At 36.7% G+C, this 19,158-nt stretch overlaps 1 long non-coding RNA gene across 1 annotated transcript in view; it reads left to right on the top strand.

The window, feature by feature from the left end:
- The window catches only part of LOC141481307 (uncharacterized), a 40,005-nt gene extending 21,036 nt beyond the window's left edge, over positions 1-18,969 (top strand). The window contains exon 3 of the long non-coding RNA XR_012464879.1: positions 18,279-18,969. This is a non-coding gene — a long non-coding RNA (uncharacterized lncRNA). The remainder of the gene's footprint in view (positions 1-18,278) is intronic.
- Positions 18,970-19,158: the final 189 nt, after the last annotated feature.

Raw genomic sequence — 19,158 nt, 5'->3', positions numbered from 1 at the left:
CCCATTTGCGGTAAAGGTTACAGTAGAGGGGACCATATGAGAAGACATACTTTGACGCATGGAAAATAATTTCAAGTTATCGCACCCTGAGAATGAAAGTGATTGATTTCGAAAGATTCAGTTTGTGGTAACCGGGCAAGGAAGTCTTCAAAAAATTGTAGTATTGAATACATCTCAATATAACTCTTCTGTGTTCCGACGCATTAGATCAATTCTTAGCAGATTCATAGATTAGCCTTTTGAGTGCACCGTGACCAAGTAACTTTGTATTTGTAATATTTTCAATATATATTGATATTGAATGTGAAGTAGTTTCAAATTAAGTCACTATTGCAAAATTATTTTTGAACTTCTCCAAATTTTTCATGAGTTACGTCTATTTATGACGCAAAATATTCAGCAGTGAGGAGGTCTTGCAGAAACATTTCGAAAGGCACTGGGGAGACAAACCCTTCAAATGTGTGCATTGTTATGAAACGTTCAATTACAAATGCGATGTCACCCGGCACATGTATCATCATACAGATACCAAACCGCACTATTGCCTCATTTGCGGTAAAGGTTACAGTAGAAGGGACCATGTGAGAAGACATACTGTCGTGAAACAAAACTAGTTTGAAATTTCACGAGCTCCAGTATAAGGACCGCCCACTTAGAATGAACATTAAGAAAATGTGGAGAAACGTTGGTTTTCCCAAGATATTTCAGCTTAGTTTTGAAAATTAAGATGTGAAATGCCGTTTCCTAAGCGATAGAAAAATCTTTTGCAAGATTATTGGCCTTCGCCAATTTTTAAATAGGGAAAGAGCTGATTTTATGGAAAATGGCTTTTTCAGTTAGCTAGATAGGGAAATCGGTCTTTCTTCAAAGAAGCGTCGATAGAAATTCTTAGCAGCTATCGTTTGACACCTCGACCACGTTTCCAGTGCTCGTGGTTCAATTTTTATTAGCATTTGAGTTTGAAAAATATAAGATTTATCAAACGCATATTTTTGCAAGAAGGAATAGGAATATCGAGACGCGGCATAAGACTTTTTGTCTCAGGATGCTGAGTTCTATATGAAATCAAGGAAAACGAAAATTAGTTTTTCGTGATTTTCCGAAGATTTGCGAGTGAGGCCGAAGACTGTTAGATTTCATTTATCGTACAACGCAAATTGAGGAAGCGAAACGAAACATGAAAAGAATGAGACAGAAACAGCGGCATATAGACGTCAATGGAAATTAGCAGAGCGGTATTCCCACTTCAAAGCCCAGCGCCTGCATAAAAACAGGTCGTAAACGTTGGCAAATCCATACGAAATGAGTTTTTTTCGTAGTGGAACTATTGAAAGTAGGTCAGGCAGGATCGCACGGCTTTTGCGATCTCTGGTTGGCTGAAAGTGGCGCGGAAGAGAGCCCGTTTATTTAGGATAAATATGCGGAGTTCCAAGTCACGATAGTTAGTCGAAGTTCGAACAGTGAACGAGTAACAGCGATTTTAAATATTTGAAGATATTTTAAAAGTTTCAAGCTGCGGTTGGATTATATTGAATGAATTCGAGTCTCTGGTTCTTTTCAGAACTAATAGAGACACAGCACAACATAGGAGTCGTTAGGGATCTGCGGTTAATAGTAAATACTGGAATTGGAAGAATTTTCATCGGAATTAGGAATCTCCAGGACCGATAGAGGATAAATCAGGACAGACCAGTGGCTGGACATTTATTTGAAGGATCCTAGGATTGCGGACATTGTGGAAATTACTAGAGTTGATACTGGAGCGGATTACTGGGTGGATATTAATTGCAGTGCATATAACCATACCTTACGTTTGTCCAGGTTCCTTTTGGTACCCCGCCAGAGGAAAGCAGCCCAAATCCTGCAAAGGAAGAGCAGGTCCCTACTAAAGTTGCCCGGTCTCACCCCACCCGATCGCCTTGCGGTGTTAAAGATAGAGGTGTTTCGAGATTAAACTCGGGAGGGTCAAGACATCATTAGTTACGTCCTTCGGGCGAACGACTCAACCTAACCGTTGGGACCTTGCAGGATTGCGATACCCTTCTACCTAATCCTGCGAGCGGCCCTCATCCTAGGGTGCTGTTCAACCGTTAGGCTCCCTGTTCCCAAATCACTAGCTCAGTTCACCCTGTAGGCCTTGGATACTCACGTAGTAGAGTCACCAAGAGTGAGATTTCACAGGGTGTACAGCCATCCTGTGACCACAGTAATCAGGGAAATGTCAAAGCCATTGTCAAACCCGAAAAGAGATTCATGCTACCATGGACAGGATTCCCGAAACAATGCACGTTTCGAAGAAAAAGTCGCCGGACAGGACTTTCGAAACAATGAGTGTTTCGAGAGACGCGGTGAAGGACAGCGTGTCCAAAGCAAAGAAGACTTTGGAGACGCTGGCAATATGGAATTAAGCGACAGCGTCGAAGCAAAGGTCGTCCGACGCCAGGCGTCGCGATGCCCCCAGGTCGGAGCATTTAGCGATCCCTGGGAGGAGAGGGGTGCGTTGCGCACAGGAGCGCCTCGCATCTCGTTCGAGCCGGATACTGACGACCTAGCGGAAGCGCTAGGGGATGAAGGAATGCCAGGGAGTCACCCTGAAGCCGAGAGAGGCTTGGGGGTGGCCTCATGGCGGGGTCAGTACCTCCACAAGGAGATTATACATAGAAATGAGCTAACTGAAGCGAACCAACTTCTCGTTGCACCCAGACAGGAACTGAGTCCTGAAATCCCAAGGGCTCAGGTCTGGGAGGCCAGTCGGCCGCAGCAACGACGAACGGTACGCGTGGTCGGCGGGGGCGGAGTCGCAGGACACGCCCCCTCGAAGCAAATCGACCCCGACCCATACGGTTCCGGAGGACAATACTTTGACGCATGGAAAATAATTTCAAGAAATCGCACCCTAAGAATGAAAGTGATTGATTTCAAAAAATACAGTTTGTGGTAAATGAGCGAGAAAGTCTTCAAAAAATTATAGTATTGAATACATCTCAATATAACTCTTCTGTATTCCGACGCATTATATCGATTCTTAGCAGATTTATAGGTTAGCCTTTTGAGTACACCGTAAACAAGTAACAGCTGAATTGAATAAGGTTTGCAGCTCACAGTCAACGCCGACAAAGTTAGTGCCGTTGTCAGAAAATAATTCAAGAGACTTTCCTCTCCTAGCAAAAAAGCGCTCAATACTAGTTTCAAATTAAGTCAATATTGCAAAATTATATTATAAGTCTATTTATGACGCATATTGGAGAGCATTCTATTGACATAATAAATAATAAGTCATTTTTGTACTGGAAGTTCTGTGAATGCGAGGTAGTAAATTAAAATGCAAAGTTTTAAAAATGTATCTATTTATTTTGAGTCTATGCAACAGTCTCGATAACGTTTCATTTGAGTGTTATCATTAATGAGGTTGTAGTAACTAATTTCCACTTTTGACTAGCAAATAATAAATTATTTCAGAAACGTAGTCTTAGGTTACCCGTAATTCACATTACGCTTACAAACTGAAAAGTCTGATGTTTATTCAATTCAGCAAACAATCTTTGGATATCTGAGTAAAAAAATCAATATTTTATGGTAGTAACTAATTCCTGGGCCTCGACCACTTTACAAAATTCTCAATATTACGCTATTTTTTCGACTTGGGAAATTTCGGGTCGTAAAGATAGAAAAAAAAATAGTAGAAAACAATAAACATAATAAATTGTGGTGTTGTTGTACCACCATGTTGTTGTACCACCATGTATAGGAATATTGAATATTCCTATACATGGTGGATATGGTGGAATACCAACGACCTTGGTCCAAAATGTTTGTGCATAATTCATAAGCATTCAGCCAATCTTTGGATAGCTAAGTAAGAAAATTATTATATTATAGTAGTAACTTAACCCTTGGCATTCATTTTTTGGAAAGTTGGGAAATTTTGCTGATGAGGTTGGGAAAATGTGGATTCCCTCCCCCCCTGGTATTTCTTTTCGCTACGGCCCTGGTGACATGTTATTTTTAACAGGATTATTGATGACTTTCTGTGAAATTTGAAACCGAAGTGTTGGATGTAGTAATGATCATTCATTATAATATATAGCATCAGAATTAGATTGGTTTTCTTTATCGCAACTCCAGTCATTTGGAATAGGTCGATTGGTGATTGTCACACGATACTGATTTTCTACCCATTGAGTAACATCGCTATTGAGATATTCAACCAAAGGCTCCCTGTCTTGTTTTTTTTTTTTCGTCAGTCTGCAATTTTGGAGGTGTTATTTCCATCAAACTAAACATCTCTTGAACTAGGAGTAGATGAACAAGACGAGAACGAGCGCAAAATCCCATGTATTTTTTCATGGAGCTGAACTTTTTGCAATTTTTGGTTCGAACAGGAGTGGGGGAAACGTGTGACGTCATCGACGCAGGATGGAAGAGCGATTCAAGCGTGGAACTCGGCACCCTTGGTACTCCACCAAAACCTATCAGCTCCCTTAGTACTCGGTCCCCTTGGGATTCGCATCAGCGCTCAGGCCCCCTTGTCACGTGATTTTAATTAAAAAAAGTTTATTGTTATGAGATTCGAACCTGAATCCTCCGTGCCGTAAACATTGTCCTTAGCCTCTACACCAACGTAAGATATTGAAGTTAACTGCGAATGTTGGGTATTTATAGCGTTAGTTTTGTCGGGACCGAAATTGACTCATTCATTATACCTGACAAATTTTTTTTTTATTTCCATAGAATGTTATCGTCATTATCATATTGAAGATACGAAAATATACTTAGATATGGGAAATAATTAAAATTTCATATAAATATCTGTATGTGTGTGTAAAAGAGAGAGACGCGTGTGACGTAATCGATTAAAAAATTTACGTGGCTTTGCGTATAGGATATTGAGAGATTCATTTGAATAATTTATCGTACAGAATTGTTTCATGTCCTGTTATCAGTAACCACACAAAGATAAGCGCTCGATTCATCGATACAAAAGTATATGAATGTTATATGCGAATTATCGTCTCACACGTATTAAATTACAAAGCGATAACAGCTTCCTGCTAAAAGCGCTTATTGTGCAGTATCAGCAAGATGAACACTTGTGCTCCAGACAAAGCAATTGCTGACACTGTTCAAATATTGTTTTTTATACCAAACGTATGAATAGACCCTGCGAGGTCAGAAAGTTGTTCATCAACGAGTTGTTCATTAACCAAGAAACCATTCTCTAGTACAGTTCATATACGATTCATATCAATTACTTATTCAGTTAATGTTCCAAGTTTTTCACGTTATATTCAAATTGTAATTAAGTGTTTATAGAGAAATAAACCAATTTTTAAAAAGTGAATTGTGAAAAACAAGATATAATAAATTGGCGCAGTCGTGCGGATTCCTGAACGTTGCTAGAACAAGAAAATTCTAACTGGCAGCGGTGGATTCCAATCCTTCAAGGAATCAAAGAACCAAGCCCTTCAAGGACACAAAGGACCGAGCCCTTCGAGAAAGCGAGAACCAAGAGAACCCGAGGAGTCATCACTTGAAGAAAACCACGGAAGGAACACCTAGTGAAGCCCCTGGAGGAAAAATTCGAGAACAAGACGAATCACCCATGAAACAAATACTGTAAATCAACAAAGATTCATCTCGTTTATTGTATTGAATTTTATTTCATTGCAATAATCATACATACTGATTATTGGCTTATTGTAAAACCAATTGTTGATAATTGCACAGATCAATTATCATCAAAATAATCGTACTGTTCGATTATCTCAGAGGTATTGAGTATTGCTATCATTGATTTATTATAGTCCAGTGAATCGATTAATTGAGCGATATGCCTGACAACGAAAATGCCCCTGAACCAATCCCTGAACCTATTCCCGAAATTGAACCATATAAATTGTCGGAAATATTTTCGATCGTCCCTGAGTTTGAAGGAGACCAAATATTTCTAACAACCTTTACAAATGCTTGCGATTGTGCATACCAAATGTCAACTCGCGACCAAAGAAATCTTTTGACGATACACATTAAAAACAAACTTCGCGGAAGAGCTGCCCAACTGATAAGCTCTCGAAACCCCGAAATATATCAAGAGATCAGACACCTACTGAATTCAAACTTTTGTGATACCCGAGATCTCACCTCCTCAATCCAAGACCTGCAAAGACTAAAACAGCTACCAAATGAAACCGCGTTGATATTTTTCAACAGATTACAAGTACATAACGCCAAAATGCACGCTTGTATTCAAAAATCTACACTCACTGCCGATCAAAAAACAGCTCAATCGAGACTCATCGAAACCATGACACTGAATACACTACTTACCGGACTTGAACCCAGACTAGGACAAATCATACGCGCTGGAAATCCCAGAGACATGCTCGAAGCACATATGCCAATCAGGAGAGAACTCCAACTTTCGTATTTCGAAAATCAAAAGCATGACAAACACAACCAACCGAAAAACAACATTTCCAAAAGACCCCAACAACCTCAGTCTTCAAGAACGTGTAACTTTTGTGGACGCTTTGGTCATTTGTCGAACGAATGCCGCCAAAGACAACGACCACCACCAAATAACACAAATTCCTTTCAAAATACGAACTTTCCGAAACCAAATTTTCCCCAACAAAACCGTCTTCAAACGAATTTTTAAACCAATCAACAAAGACCGCAATTCCAAAACCAAAACCAGAATCGTCCCTCAGTAACCCCAACTCAAATCAACAAAGAACACATTGCGTTAAATATGAAGAATCACAACCTCTCCAAGATTATAACACAGAGTATGAGAACTACTATACAGCTAGTAGCCAAGAAAATGACTATTATACTGATAATGGTCAATGCCCGCAAGAACAACTTGAACGATACGATCAATACAACCAATATGATCAATACAACCAATACGATCAATATGACCAACACGACCAATATATAAACAATCCAAATATCTCAGAATACTAGGATTTTCTTTCACTTCCAACACAACATCACCCTCCAGATTTCAGTCAATCCCAAGACATAACATCGGACATTCAAACCCAAATCCAATCGATGAACCTAGAAGATTATCACCCCGATCTGAACTTCCCGGAACAACGCTTCATGTAAGTTCACTTCACTCCATGAATTCAAAAAACTTATACTATATCAAAGACCTTTCAAATACTTTCAAAATCTTAATAGATACTGGTGCAGGAATTTCGATATTCAAACCAAAAACTTGTGAAAAATACCTTCACCGATTCCCAGAAAATGTAATAGTCCAGGGAATCACGGACCAAAAAGTTTTAATCACTGAATCGACCCTGATCAATTTCAAAGATAATGATCCCCACAAAGTCTATGTTCACAACCTTGATATTGAATTCGATGGTTTATTAGGATCCGATTTTCTGGAACATTATAATTGTATTATTGATCTTAAAAACAAACAATTAATTACAAATTTCAAAACAGTTCCTTTGTTCAAAGTTATAGATAATGAAGTAACCGAGAATTCGAAACCAAATTACATTTCAATTGAACCCAGAATAGAAAGAATATTCAAACTCAAAAGTAACTTTGAAAATACCGACGCTATACTGTTAGCGCAAGAAAAAGAGAAAGTCAGAATACCAAACGCCCTAGTAAAAATTGACAAAAATGGTGAATTTTTGACATCCATCATAAACGCCAACGCAATCCCCAAAACAATAGATTTTTCAGACCTTATTTTCGAACCAATAACAGACTTTGAATCAATTTTGAACTTTAACACCTCTCACGATGATTTAGAACAAATTGACAGAACTCAAGAGATAAAAAATCATCTCAGACTTGACCATTTAAACCATGAAGAAGAACAAATGATAACCGAATTATGCCTAGAATTTTCTGACATATTTTATCCTGAAGGCGACAATCTCACCTTCACCAATGAAATCAAACACACAATCGAAACTAACAATGCGAGACCCGTGTTTACAAAATCTTACAGATACCCTCATATTCACAAAGAAGAAGTCAAAACCCAAATCTCCAAAATGCTTAATCAAGGTATCATTCAACATTCGACACCCCCATGGTCATCCCCTGTTTGGGTAGTACCGAAAAAGCTAGATGCTTCAGGAAAACCCAAATGGCGTGTTGTGATTGACTATCGAAAACTGAACGAACTGTCAGTAGCCGATAAATATCCGTTACCCAACATTTCCGACCTGCTAGATCAGCTTGGAAAATGTCAGTATTTTACCACCCTCGATCTTGCGTCAGGATTTCACCAGATCGAAATCGACCCAAAAGACGTTCCAAAAACAGCCTTCTCTGTTGAGAACGGTCACTATGATTTGCCCGTTTGGATTAAAGAACGCACCATCCACATTCCAAAGAGTTATGGATAACATCCTCCTTGGCATCCAAAACAGGCGCTGTCTTGTATATATGGATTATATCATTATATACTCACCAACGATCCACGAACATATTTCAAGACTGACAGAAGTGTTCAAAAGACCAAGGAAAGCCAACTTGAAAATTCAGCCTGACAAATGCGAATTTTTAAGGAAAGAAGTCGCCTATCTTGGACACGTCATCACGAAAAACGGCGTTAAACCAAACTCCTCTAAAGTTGAATGCATCCAAGAATTCCCCCAACCAAAAAACCCAAAAAAAAAATCATATCCTTTTTAGGTTTAGCTGGTTATTATCGACGCTTCATACCAAATTTTGCCAAAATTTCCATACCACTCACAAAATTACTACAAAAAGATACCCCATTTAAATTCGATTCAGAATGTTTGAAATCATTCAACGAATTAAAATTAGCCCTTACTTCTAGTCCAATTTTGATTTATCCCAACTTCAAAAAACCTTTCCTCTTAACGACAGATGCTAGCGCATTTGCAATAGGAGCTGTTCTTTCACAAGGACCGATAGGAAAAGACCTTCCAATAGCATATGCCTCCAGAACACTATGCAAAGCTGAATCAAAGTACTCTACGATTGACAGAGAACTTTTAGCGATTGTATGGGCTGTGAAACACTTTCGACCATACCTGTTCGGAAGAAAGTTCAAACTTATCACTGACCATAGACCCCTCACTTGGCTTTTTTCAATAAAAGACCCAGGTAGTAGGCTAGCACGTTGGAGACTTAAATTAGAAGAGTACGACTACGAAATAGAGTATGAACCTGGCAAAATAAACAAAAATGCCGATGCCCTATCACGGATCAAAATTAATCACTTCAGAGAATGTGTAAATTTTCACGGAAAACTTACGATACTCGCTTCAAACGAAATTGATGAAACGAACAAACCAACAGACACAAAAACACAAGATACAGAAACACAAGACACAGAAACACAAAACAAAGAAACACCAGAACACGAAGAAACCCCCTTCGAACAAATTTTACAAGAATACGAAAATTTCAGTCACTTATATGAAACTCGATCCCTGATCGACTACTCAAAAATCAAATTTGACAATTCGCAACTTTTAGACAAATCACATAAATACATCCTCACTTTTTTCTGCCAAAAAAATTAGAAGATCTTCATCATAAAATCGTAGATGACATATTCGAGGAAAATGCCGAATTTTACAACGATAGAATCAATATTCTTTCAAGTAAAACCGTCAAAGACAGAAAATATTTCATAATTTCTCTACCCTTCGATCATACCTCAGCAGTAGAAATTCTATTCTTTATCCTTTATAAATGGACAGATGAAATAGACGTTTCCAAAACGTACTTTGTCGAAAATAATTTGGATTTACCTATTTTGGAAATTCTTTCTTTCATTTTCGCTGAAAAAGAAATTAAGATAACAGTATGCCAAAATCTAACAAGAACTCCCGACGAAGAACAAATTCCCATCGTAATGGGCCAATGCCATTCAGGAAAAAATAATTTACATCGAGGAATAAACGAAACGGTTAGACGCGTAAAAGAAAAATATAATTGGCCAAATTCAATCAAAGACGTAGAAAATTTTGTAAAGAACTGCGAAACATGCAAAAAAGCAAAAATTTGCAGACAAAACCTTAAAAGCCCTTTAGTCATTACAGAAACTCCGAAAACACCATTCGAGAGAATAAACATTGACATTCTTGAAATTCCCACAAAAAACTATATACTTACAATTCGAGACGAACTCACCAAATTTACCCAAGCTTACCCAATTGAAAATAAATCAGCAAAATCAGTAGTAAACACTTTACTGGTATACTTTCAGCACTACGGAACTCCACTCAGAATTCATTGTGACTTCGGTCGAGAATTCAACAACGCCCTACTGAAAGACCTTTGTACACTTTATGACATTAAACAATCATTTTCTAGTGTGGACCATCCGCAATCAAACGGTTCCTTAGAACGTTTTCACGCGACCCTTCTAGAAATGATAAGAACAAATAAAATCGACAACCCTGATGAACACCCCTTAGGTATTTTACCATACGCAATAACTTGTTACAATAACACCAAAAACAAAACACACGGATTCATCCCTTACGAACTACTATTCGGACACACCTCTAGTAGACCACCCGAAACTCTTTACAACCAAAAAGAACTCATAACCGAGTACATACGAGATTTAAATAATAAAATGATAAATGGACTCTTCTTGTCTACAAAGACTTGGACTCCATAGAATTTGCCTTAAATAATAATAACAAAATTTTGGAAACATCCTATATACTTTTGACCAATCAAACCCTAGAATGTTATCCTTCAAAACCGAAGTGAAAACACACATTGGTTTATTGACCCAAATATCTGACTCACTCGACTTGAATATCGAGAAATATTTGCAGATACCCAAAATTATTATAAAAGATCCAAACGAGGATTAATTAATGGAATAGGCACCTTCTGGAAAGCCATTACTGGTAATCTAGACTCGTCAGATGGCGAATATTACACAAACTGTATTAATAAACTCACTCAAGACGAACACCAATTAGAAAACCTTTTGAAAAATCAAATATCGGTGACCACATCAGTAATTAGAAATTTCAACACAACTATTCAAAAACTTCAAATCGATGAAGAAACCTTCAATCGAGATATCAAGCAAAAAGAACAATCAATCTATAATATTTCAGACGATCTTGCGTATTATGAAGCACAATTGAAAACATTGGAAATATGTGAAACATTAATGGAAAGCTATCTTTTCTTGGAATCAACTCTTGATGACATATTGAATTCGATAACATTCGCTAGATTGAAAATACTTCACAGTTCAATTATCACTCCTAATGACCTAATGAACTCACTTCAGGAAATTTCTCAATCACTCCATAAAAACAATCTACCTTTACCCACAATGCTCTCACATGTTGCTAAATATATCGAAATCATCGAACTTGAAGCATATCAAGTGGACAAAAGACTTGTTTTCATATTAAAAATTCCACTGGTCGAACCAGAAACATACACTCTGTATCGACTTTTATCAATACCAATCCCAGATAACCGAACGGGACTTCATCACATATTATTAACTGTTCAAAAATATATTGCGAGAGATGACGAATCCTTGTTGTACATTTCACTTCAAAATTTAGAAAACTGTAAAACTCTGAATCATGGCGTAAGAATTTGTTCCGATCTACTACCCTACCCGATTGATAGAGAAGCTATATGCGAAGCCCAACTATTGAGAAGATTGACCGTCCTCCCGAAAACTTGCCAGTCTTCACTGATCTACGCTACGAAATACAATGTCCAGGAACTGAGTCTAAATTTGTGGCTCATAACAATATCTGAAGTCCTACCAATCACCATTAACTGCGAAAATATGGAACCAGTTACACGAGTGATCAAAACCAATTCCCTACTAAAACTCCAACCCGGATTCAGCTCATTCGTTGGAAGCACTAGAATTCACTCCAAATACTTCGTCGATAGATATAAGAACGTCACATACAAAAACCATGCCGTTCGAATACCATACAGCTGTTGCGATCATCTTCCTGAAAAACGACATCTCCCAGAACTGAAACCGCTGAAACTCAACAAAATCAACGTTGACGAGTTGAACATCGCTCAACATAAATTAAACCAATATTCCGAAGAATTGGATAAACTCATCAATGAGCCGTTTGTGAACAAGCACATATCATGGTTCACATATTGCACTATAACATTGATCATTGTATCAATCATACTTTACATCTTTTGCAAATGTAGACGAAAAGGACCAATACGAATCGGTATTACATCCACTTCGAATCAACCACCCCCGGATCATCCAAGATCAGACAGACAACCATCCCGTATCTTATCGAGATTCATCCCCAGGAGAAGACCAAGTATCAACCTCCAAGAACCTATAGAAGAGGAAATCCAACTCAACACCAGTTTCCACAAGGACAATGTTTTGTGAAAAGTTGCAGCAAAAAGCAACAACTTTTTGTATAAAAGGGGAGTTGTTATATGCGAATTATCGTCTCACACATATTAAATTACAAAGCGATAACAGCTTCCTGCTAAAAGTGCTTATTGTGCAGTATCAGCAAGATGAACACTTGTGCTCCAGACAAAGCAATTGCTGACACTGTTCAAATATTGTTTTTCATACCAAACGTATAAATAGACCCTGCGAGGTCAGAAAGTTGTTCATTAACGAGTTGTTCATTAACCAAGAAACCATTCTCTAGTACAGTTCATATACGATTCATATCAATTACTTATTCAGTTAATGTTCCAAGTTTTTCACGTTATATACAAATTGTAATAAAGTGTTTATAAAGAAATAAACCAATTTTTAAAAAGTGAATTTTGAAAAACAAGATATAACATGAATACAACAAAAGTTATAGAACACACAGAGTCATCTATGAGTCACTAGCTGAACTATCTATTGGTTGAAGAAGGACACTGTAAACACTAGACTTATAAGACTGCATCTCTCAAATGTCAATACATGTCAGCATGGCAGGTTCGGCGTCGCCGGTTGTACAATAAATCGTTGTTTATGGGGCATTGTAGCGTTACCGGTTTTGAAATTATTCGTGAATGACTCGATGAAAATTGGTAGCGTGAAAGTTATATATTAGTAATGATGAATCCGATTTGAGAAAAAACATTACAGATTAATGAGGCTGTATCGTTTCAAAGTGCGATCTCTCAATGTTATAACAAACATGGCGTTGAAGTGTACAGGGTGCGTCACAAAACATCATTTGAGAAAAAACATAACAGTTCCACGAGGCTGTAAGTTTTCAACGTGCGATCCCTCATGTATACAAGGTATCTCAAAATACATCATTGAAAACCAAATATGACGTCGAAGTGTACAGGGTGCGTCAAAATATAGGAAAAAAACATGTCGATTTGAAATATGATATTATTGTGTATACAGGGCGTTTTAAAATACATCATTGAAAAAAAAACATGTCGATTCAACAGAATTCCAGCGTTTCAACATGTCGGAAGTCTCGTATCTTTGTTAACCGAGTTAGCATCATCAGGAGAAGAAGGAAATGACACCAAGGGTGTCGTGCGTTTTCTACCGTTTTCCGTGCGTTTATTCGTTATCGTTTCATCGTTATAGTCGTAACGGTTCTTTGTGTTTCAATATGACAGTCATTTATCATTTAACGCGTTCCGCTAACCAAGTTAGCATCGTCAGGAAATGACTAAAGTCCATGCTTTGTCATTTGAAGATTCATTTCGCGAATTCTCAGACTCTTCAACGGAAACTTGTGGAACATTCAACCTAACTTCTGTTAAAGAGTAGTGTCGGCCAGCTAATCACAATGGAGAAATCAAATATCGCTCGATTGATTGTGCTATATGAAATTGAACTGGAGAATGTGGATCGAATAATAATAATAATAGTGATAAAACATTGAAACCTTGAAAGTGACGTAGTCACCGTGGGAGGTGATGGCGTGTGTGATAATTTGTGGAAATTATTGAGTAATTACAAGAAATAATAGCACAACTGTCAGAAGGGCTCTAAGTTGTATATTCGCTAATAATGATCGGATCGTCGCATACAGCACGTCAAATGAAAGGATAAGAAATTCAGAAGTCAACGACGAAGAGAAATCGAAGATGACGCAACATGGCATAAGGGTACTCAACCAAATATTTGTTAATGATAGTTGAATCTCAACGTGCAGTACATCAAATGGAAGGGAAACGAATACAGAGTGTACCGACAGAGAAAAAACAAAGATGGTGTAACGAATATAATATCCAACGCCCAATGTGAAATAGCATAGGAAAAATTGCAAATTCAACAAAAATCACTGAAAAAACTTGGAATTGAAAAATGTTGGGTTATGAACAACTATAAGTCTATTCCAATTGCAGACGCTTGATGCAAAACGCAGAATTTATTGACAAAGGAAATGAAAAAACCATTGTATACTGAAACATATGATATATTTGGATTCCTTAGGGTGAGAAGGATTCGAATCCATCAAAAAACGACCACTTTCGGTTTCCACTTCCGGTCGTCCGATTCCAATGATTTTGACAGCATCCAAGGTGCATTTCAATTATTGCATATCATTAAAGAAAAAAAACTCTTTGTAATTCTGCGTGGATATTTTTAAAATTTTTTTGACAAAACATTTATCATACAATGTTGAAAACGTGTTCACCAGGAAGTTTGTAGATTCATCAGGATTGTTTATTTCGTGAAATATTTTCCAATTTACAGTATTCACGCATTCTATAAACTGTTGTTTACCATGTTCAGCCATATGTCTGCATGATATATACATATCTTTGAATGTGGAACGTGTTGCAATGGAGAATACAATTCCTTCATGGTCTGACATATATATCTATATATATATATATATATATATATATATATATATATATCTATATATATATATATATATATATATATATATATATATATTTATATCTTCTTTTGATCATCTGCGAGCGCTTTCGACAGTTGGTAGTACTGTCATCTTCTAGGCACTCCTCAAACTGAACTTGTCATCCTGTCGTCTGCCTCTTTATACGGTCAGAGCGTCTCAACTCAGGTATTTCAGGTACTTTAGGTAAATTCGTCTGTATTTGTACTGCATCAGGTACTCTTCTTTGTGTTAGATCTTCTCTAGGAATCTGTATGGTTTTGTTTAATATATTGAATGCTAGGTCTTGTTGTGTTTTGATTTGTACTTGTTCCTTGATGAGTGATTTATGACTGTTAGATTTATGGACGTTCGAATTTTCCCAAATGTCCATGCGGTTTCCCTAGTTGACGTGTTTTATGAGTTTTATGTTCTCTGGTGGGGGGAAATTATGTTTGTTTTGTATGGCGTGTGTTGCGAGGTTTGATTCATATACTATTGGATTTATGTATGCCTTTTTGTGCTCATTGTATCTTTGGATTAATTTTTTCTTGGTTTGGCCGATATAGAATTTGTTGCAGTCCGAGCATTGTATACTGTATATACCGTTTTGGTCTTTGTCATCTTCTTTTTCATAGTTGTTTATTTTTTGTGTTATCTTCGTGTTCGGCTTGTATGTGATGTTGATGTTCAGTGATTTGAAGATGTTTGTTAGTTTTTTGGTTTGGCGTCCTACGTACGTAAATGCTGTCCATCGTTGTGTTGTTCTGTCTGTTGGGGTGGCTTGATCCTTGTTCTGTATTTTTTGTTTGATTCTGTTTTCTAGTTTATAATAATAATAATAATATTTATCCGTAGTTCCATATAAATACAATAAATATACAATCTATAAAAATGATTAAAAAAATACAAATAAGGCTAGAAACAACATGTACCGGAAGGGTACTGTTGATCTTAGTTCTAGCCTTGAAAGAAAGAAAACTAAACGAGAGAAAAAACAATGAAACAGAGAAAGAGAAAAAAAGAGGAAGGAGAGAGAGGGAAGAGAGAGAGAGAGAAAATGAGAAAACTCTACTAACTTTATATTTTTGTGAAATATTTTTGTACAAACTATATATATTATAACTGAAGGATCGTCGATATAGAGTGATTCGATGGAGCGGCGGAGAAAGTAACCCTTTAAACCTCAAATTTAGAGTGTGTACATCGCTACGAAATCTTATTTTGTAATAAAAATATGATGGACATTTGTTAATCAATATTTTATAAAAGAGGGTAGCCGAGTGTAAAACACGTGAATTTTCCATTGTCAACCAATTGGTTTCTTTAAGTTTATATGAAATTTTGTCATATTTTCTGATACCATATATATACCTAAGACATGATTTTTGAACTCTCTCAATTCTCAAATTTTTTTTTTCATCCAGGCATGAACCATACACAACATCACAATATGCAAAATGACTCAACACAAGAGCAATTGTTGATTTTATTTTCAAACTTATTGATAATAAATGACGATGAGGATAAAGCATTCTCATACTCATGTAACTTCTTTGAACACATTTTGTGACATGTTTTGTAAACCTTAAATTCACGTCCATTTCGATACCTAGATTTTTTTCCACGTTCGTGGGGCATATTACTGTATCACCAATAACAATATTAATATGTCTCTCCACCAAGCTACGATTAGTACCAAAAACAAGCAGATTAGTTTTGTTTTGAAATAATTTTAAGGGTTTTATGTTTTGTATTGTGTACAAAACGCAATAGATAAGCAACCACACATTTAAGTTCACGAAAAGAACTGAAACATTCAACTAATGGAAACCCTTTCAATGAAACGTAACAAGTAACGGGATTATTTGCTACGGCTTTAAGTTCAGGGATAGTAATTTCAGATAATGCGCCTTTTGGCCATTCGTCTTTGTCCTGTGATAACCAAGAGGGGCCGTTAGGCCATATAGAACTAGTAATAAATCCAGAAGGTAATTTTCCGCGTGACACTAGATCTGCGGGATTGTCTTTAGAGAATAGATGTTGCCAATGACAGATTTTTGTATATCAGCTATTATATTGGCTATGAAGGTTTCAAGCGATACGGAGCAGTTTGCACCCAATGTATTGCGATCGTGGAGTCGGACCACAAATAAATGTCAGTGAAGTCTAATAGAAGAGATTTCTTGACCATGATAAGTGAATTGGAAAGTAATACTGCACTGCATAGCTCTAAGCGAGGCAAGCTAACTGGGCTCACAGGAGCCACTCTTGATTTGGAGCATATTAGTTGTGTGTGCACAACTCCGTTTGAATTTGTTGAGCGTAAGTATAGGCAAGCTCCATAAGCCTTGGTTTATAATTTAGTTATTGTAGATGATTCAAATGCTGGAGATTGGCATATTAGGGATATAAAACCCTATTTTGGTTCTAACTCTGAAGAATCAGTAGGGTAATATTTTGTTACTGATCTCCTATTTCAACCTATGTTGGATTTGTTAGGTTTCCTACAGATATATTACTAGTATTTTTCATTCTTGATGAAGGAACTTAGTGCACGATGTTCCTTATTCTGAGAGTACTATCAGTTTTTGTTTCTGATTGGTTTGTATGTGTTTTTGATATAATGGTTCTCTTGAAGAAAATTGTATCTAGTTTTTGTGTAGTCATTTCAAGTTGAGGCAGACATATTTGATTGTAACATTTTCCCGACTCATGACAAATCCTGATTTAGACTTCCCGATATTACTTATTCTTACAGGATGTGTGGTACGCAGAGCTACCGTAGCCGAAACTTCAATGAATAGCACTTCGTGTTGTATAAAATATCCCTTTGGTGGTCTATTTTATTTTTTTGGGAGAGGGGTTGTGTAGCGTTTATAAAAACCTACTGTACTCTTCATTTAATTTTTATTTCGCCGAAGATAATTATAATTGATTTTAAAAAAAGTTTCCTGAGGTGTAAGCAATCCAATTCACACCCATTTGCCTCGCAAAGATTTTCACTTCTCAATACACATATGATAATTAGTTTCTGGTACAGATAATAGATTTGCGCTGTAGGTGATCCTTGATCATGAGGACGGCAAAGAGTTGTGGCATTTTTTGGAAAAGGGAGTGATGAACGAGAATCTCAAGAAGGGATTTGTTCAGTGGTGAGCCGTGTGGTCAATTTTCAAGAATTGAACGATATCGTTTCGGATATAGTTTCATATATAGATTTTGAGAGTTCCACAAAAGGTTGCATTCCCTGAAGATTCTACTGGGTCACAACCACTTTTCCAGAACGAGCGACGCCATTTCCTTGAAAAGGTTATTCGTGATTTTTTTGGTTAACGGACCCTTCGATTAAGGAGGTATGAAAATTCATTTCGATCCATTCATTTTCATATGAGATTCACCTTTTAGTGATTCGAACTTATGAATGAATTTTCATTATGGAAATTGTTTTTTCAGGGTTTTAGTATTGGAGACTTTTTAGAATAGAGTTTCTGGAATCATTAAAGAGGGAAGAACAAGGACTTCTATCTCTGATTGCCTCACGGAATATATTTTCAGTCAATTCACCAAATGATGGAATTTTCATTCATCAAGTTCGATAAATGTGATTATCCATGTCCCCACGATAGTCAAAGTCCATTTTGGAATTAGAAAAGTACGTGCTCCAAGTCTGTCCCGTTTCTGGTCGAAGAAAACTGCAGCTACAGCTCGACGATAATCTAACAGGCAAATATTATACTTACACTTGACTAATTTTTCCGAAAATTACTTTTTGCATTAGAAATACTGTTTTATTAACATGATACAATTATTGAATTTTGAGTTGATCCATTCATAATGTAAACCTGAACTGGGTATATTCTGGTGAGGTAATTTTCAACACCATTCCTATTGATTATTTTTTTATGACATGAATCTTATAAGTAATACTTTTCCTGACATTTTTACCTGGACTATCCTTAGGTAAATGAAAGCGTACTTTCACCTACGATCATTATTGAGTTATTACAATGTGTTTCACATATGATTAAATGGCAAACTTGGAGCTCATTCAGATTTTGATTTCTACCCTTATTCAATTCACCGGCCAGTATTTTGTGAATGTCAAGTATCTTCAGAATATCTGATTTATTATAGTTTCATTTCATTCCCGTGGCTTAAAGAACTGAATTTGATTAGATTTGGTTTCACAGTCGACCATATCAATGATCATTCATTTTATTGACTGTGTGGCGCTCAACTTAGATATCTATAAAACAAAATATTCAGTTGCTGAGATTTGAGAATACAAAAAAGTTTTTTTGAACGAAATCCATATAATTTTTGTATTACATGA

The sequence above is a fragment of the Leptinotarsa decemlineata genome, unplaced genomic scaffold (assembly GCF_025532065.1).
Source record: "Leptinotarsa decemlineata unplaced genomic scaffold, Ldec_3_MD MMD2_tig00000157_RagTag_RagTag, whole genome shotgun sequence".
NCBI lineage: Eukaryota > Metazoa > Arthropoda > Insecta > Coleoptera > Chrysomelidae > Leptinotarsa > Leptinotarsa decemlineata.
Note: the sequence above shows the minus strand (reverse complement) of the source record. Positions and strands in the feature narration are given on the sequence as shown.